This window comes from Passer domesticus, chromosome 2, assembly GCF_036417665.1.
Source record: "Passer domesticus isolate bPasDom1 chromosome 2, bPasDom1.hap1, whole genome shotgun sequence".
Taxonomy (NCBI): Eukaryota; Metazoa; Chordata; class Aves; order Passeriformes; family Passeridae; genus Passer; species Passer domesticus.
In genome coordinates this window covers 19,279,291-19,283,796 of record NC_087475.1, presented here as the reverse complement: position 1 = coordinate 19,283,796, position 4,506 = coordinate 19,279,291, and the positions used below count along the sequence as shown (strand labels likewise).

At 38.0% G+C, this 4,506-nt stretch overlaps 1 long non-coding RNA gene across 1 annotated transcript; it reads right to left on the bottom strand.

The window, feature by feature from the left end:
* Positions 1–644: 644 nt before the first annotated feature.
* On the bottom strand, positions 645–4,102 carry LOC135295224 (uncharacterized). The gene is made up of 2 exons (XR_010357252.1): positions 3,402–4,102; positions 645–992 (listed from the first exon to the last, which is right to left on the bottom strand). It is a non-coding gene; the product is annotated as an uncharacterized LOC135295224 (long non-coding RNA).
* Positions 4,103–4,506: the final 404 nt, after the last annotated feature.

Below are 4,506 nucleotides of genomic sequence, written 5' to 3'. Positions count from 1 at the left end.
CAGATTACTCTTCTACAGTATGCTGTCCTACTGTTGTGCTACTATAATAGAAGGTATATTAAGTTGAAAAAAATCTAGGGGAAAAATATTTACTTTATCTCTCTTGTTCTCTCTTGGAGACCAGAGGGAAAGCCATGACAGTAAGAAAAAATGTATTGTGATTATGAGACCCTTCATAGATCCTTATTTGGGAAAATGAGTGTGATTCAATACCATGGTGTACAGTGTGCTTCCCACGTAAGAGTCTCATTGGAGCCATTGGCTCCAAATGAACAGGAGAAATTCTGCTGACTCAGAGAGGAAGAAAAAGACTAGAGGTAAATGCTAAGTAACTACTTTTAAAGGAATCTGTATTTCTTAAGAAAAAGGAACTAAAGTTGCTAATTATCTGCATAACAAATTGTAAGCATTTTGTAGGTGTTGTACTAGTTTCAGATGGCTTCTGGCTCTGTTGTCTGTGTAAATTACAAAAGAGTGGAAACCTACATATTCGTATATAATAATAATATATATATATATTTATTTTAATATATGTCCAACTACAGAGAAGCAACTAATCAGTGAGCAATATATGAAGTACTCTTAGTAGAAATGGCCTTTCCAAAGAACATGGAATGAAATCAAGCTTCCTCTATTTGAGACCGACAGTTAAAAGAAGGGTTTTATTTGTGGTGCTTTCTTGTATAGGCTTCCTTGTATTTACATACAAAACAAGTCTTGAAGAACTCAGTTTTAAACATCCAAAATGAAATCTTCATCTTGCATCAAGTTATTTATGAGTGGGCACCCTCCAAAACTGTGTAGCTATCTCCCAGCATCTTCATTTATACTGTACCCAGCCCATAGTGTGGAGCAAGAGCAAGGAAAATGCAAGCCAAAGGAAGTATTACATGGGGAAGTTCTCCACCTGGGCCTTTTTCTTCTGTCTTCTCAACAACTGCCAAACAAGCATTTCAGAAGGACTTGGAGAAATGGAAAGGAGGTTTATTCTTCTGTGAATTAAAAAAAAAAATTCTTAAACACTGCACAGCCATCACTCAAACTTTTACAGATAGATAATAATGTACGTGATATTTTAGGAGACAGTGATCAAAAAAATCTCCCACCTTTTTTTTAAATAGCTTTTAGAAGTGAAAATTGTTTTTTGCCAAACCCACACTTTTGTCTGCAAAGTTCCTGATTTTATTGCTGTTCTCCATATCAAGTCTAAAAATACCCATTTGTTTTATTCACACCCTCCACTTTTTTCTTTCATTCGCCAGAAGGAATTTGCATTTACACCAGAACAACTGATATCTAAGTTTTCCCTTTTCCAATCTAATTCAGAGGCCAAAACAAAAAGTAAAGAAAAAACATTTTCAGTCTTTATTGATCAATGACTCATGATAGAAATTTTTGTGTGCACTCTCAGAATAAATTCATGAGCCACAGGAAAACGTGGATTAGACTAAACTATTTAGTAATGAATGGAATGCCCAGCTGTGCTGTGCAATGGTTAACAGACCAAGAGCAGCCATAATTTAAAGGAAATTTACTAAGTCAAATCAATAAAATTTTGTTTAGAGATGTTGCAAGTTTCAACAAAAAAGCAAGTACGAAGGCTTCATTCTTAAGTAACTGCCCAGCATGTGATTTCATATTCAACTTGTGCTGTTCGATATTAACTGTAGAAAAAATGCAATCTTCTAGCAGTCACTGGAGGATATGTTAGGTTAAACAAGGACTAGTTGATTCACAGATCTTTAAAAAACAGTGGGGAAGGTGCAGAATCATAATTTTCATTGATCATCTAAAAATACATCCAGAATTGCTGAGAAAATATACAGGTATCACAAAGGTTAGAAGAGCAGTCAGAGCAATTTGTCTCGCCTGTACATCATGCCCAGTCAAGCAAAATGTGTTTTCAAAACAGAAGCTTAGGCAACTGGGAAGAAAGAATGGAGATCAACTCTCCACAATGGGGAACTGCCCTGGGGCTCTACAAGACAGCTAATTGAGCAGAACACCTCATATTTAAAAGCTTGAAAGATTTTTGGGTGAAGAAACAGGGAAATAATACTGAATGGCAAAGGGATGGCACTTTTTCTTCATATGGCATCCACAAGCCCACTGCTAGAACACAGTGTTCTTTGAAGAGATCCAGCTTCAAAAAATGAGGCTGAAAATCTGCAAAGACTTAGGGATGGCTGGCTAAAGCAGGAAAATACAGCTGTTTGCTGGAGACTGAAAAACCGTATCTATTTATGTTCATTCAAGTGGTTAAGAAATTACTTGATTACAGCCTACATACATTTACAGTGAGGAAGGGCTTGGACAAAAATAATGCCTAATGAGAAATACTTGGAAGATGAAATGCAACAAATTCAAGCCTTGGACTCTAAAGTTCAGTGACAATAACAAACCAGTAGTTTATGGATGTGTACCATATTTAGCATCTGTTAAAATTTTGAGGACAAAAGTGAATGGGGATCCAGCTTTCCTCGCCTACCCCCGCTTTGGAGCATGGCATTGCAGAAACACAAGAGAATGAGCCCAGAAAAGGGGTTCTGTTTGTCCACACCACCAAACCCTGAACTCAGTTCCTGGCCCTCCTTTAGGCCATTGCAAGCAGCTCTCCCTGAAACAATTTCACATGCATTGTGGCCAGCTCAGACACACTGCAATATCCTCAGGAGATGGAATGATGCAAATTTCCCACAGCTGAGAAACTACTAAAAAGAGCAAATAAATCCATCAATTTGAGCCTAGTTTCCCTTTTCTCTGCTCATAGTAACACCTCCCCACTATTTCATACTGCTGTACCTTTCACAGTTTTAGCTCACAGCACATAATATTCCAACTCTGGCTACCTCCTCACAACCATTCTGTTAGCCATTCAGACACAACAAATTCAGAACTATCAAAAATGCCAAACAAAAATGCACTGCAGCAAGGAACCCGATGCTGTAATATACATTTATAATACATAAAGTATATAGTAATATATGATCATGGTATTATATGTTCTAAATTTATTTTATGCATTTATATTTTTATTTGTACAATGTGATATATATAAAATATACATCTGTAATATAATGTGTTCGGCAAAATCTGCCAAAACTCCTTTTTCTGCTGTAATATAGCATGTTGGGCAAAACCTGCCAAAACCCCTTTTTCTGTTGCAGGAAACATGTCCTGTCTTGTTTTTGCATGATATCAAGTGTGCATTTCCTTTCATGAATAGAAAATTTATTGATGAGCTTTGAATCAGCCAAAGCTTCTGCAAGTAAAAATATAGCTTCATATCATCACAAGGCTGATAAAAGCACTTTCCTTTGAAAAATGCAAACACAAAGGAAATATATACAGATACCTGCAAACTGTCAAAAATAACAAGCGAGCAATTTTTATATTCTTACTTTTTAGTCCATTCCCAGGTGCATGTCCCATGAGCTCCCTAAATGCTGATCACCAGTCACATGCCCTGACCTCTACACACTGCACTGTATCACCATTAACTTTTCTATGCAAATCATCTTGACCTCAGGTGGCCATTCACCCCAAAATCACTGACATGACAGTGTGAGAATTGAAACTCACCTCTTTCAGAGCATAGAGCCCTTCATCTTCCAGCTGACACACATTGACCAGTAATTGCTTCATCCAAGAGATGACAGACTATCTCCTGAGTCCATACATTCACAGATGGAATTGGTGGATTGTCACCATGATGGGGCATGGGGTATCAGAATTTGTGCTATTAATTGCTTAAGGCAACAGGCAGGACAATTATTTATAAAATGGCAGGGACAGTAAAAGTCACCACAAAATACATTAGTTACCAGGTGGCTGACAGTCACAGCTGGATGGAGTATCTTATTCTGTTGTTATGGCAGATACATAGCATGACACAGAAAGGTCTTGAAAGTCACACCCGAGTGGCTTCTACTCAAAGCACTGTAGAGTGTTGTATAACACAGAATTTCTGGCCTAATAATCATAACATGTTTGCTAGTATCAACAAAGCCCAAATTCATAGGCATAGAGATGTAAAAAATTCCCAAAAGAGAAAATATAATCCCAACAAAAAATAATGATTGACACAACTGGCATCTTTAAATTTGTAACACCTACATGTGCTTTCAAGGAAGGTTTCTTCTGAGCGGGGAGCACTGCATCCAGTAGAGATGCCTGAGGTTCAGGACTTGTGAAACAATTTGGAAAGCTGGTTTCCTATGAAATTGCATTCTTCATTTCTTCCTTTCTCTTCTACTTCTGCAGCAGGAATTTCTGCCTCTAATGTGTTTGCTGCTGTCTTCTCACTATGGCCCTGCTTAGGCAGTACTGGCTCAGCAGCCCATGGGCACAGGCTGGGCAGCTGGATGAGCTCTGGCTGCTTCTCCTTTCTCAGCAGCACAGATGTGTATCACCTCCTCACACTGCAACTATTTTCATACAACTCTAAATACACAGACTCTGAGACTGTCACCCCTCTGACAGTTTGGACTTAAAGCGGCCAAGGAT